This window comes from Penaeus monodon, chromosome 28, assembly GCF_015228065.2.
Source record: "Penaeus monodon isolate SGIC_2016 chromosome 28, NSTDA_Pmon_1, whole genome shotgun sequence".
NCBI lineage: Eukaryota > Metazoa > Arthropoda > Malacostraca > Decapoda > Penaeidae > Penaeus > Penaeus monodon.
The window spans coordinates 13,347,545-13,347,773 of record NC_051413.1 but is presented as its reverse complement, the minus strand read 5'-3'; positions in this window follow the sequence as shown (position 1 = coordinate 13,347,773).

Genomic DNA, 229 nt, shown 5'->3' with positions numbered 1-229 from the left:
GTGGGCAGCGAGGCACCTGGATCCAACGGATTAAATGCGCATGATAAATTATCTATAAAATGTGTTACATTACTTATAGTATGTTAAGGATATCATTGCCTCTTTAAGATATAAAGTCCAGCATAGTCACAGATTGATATTTATTTACATCCACATCCAGTCACACACGCAGACATTCTGGGAGACCAAAAGGAGAAAAAAACATATGATTAGTTTTCATAGGACCATA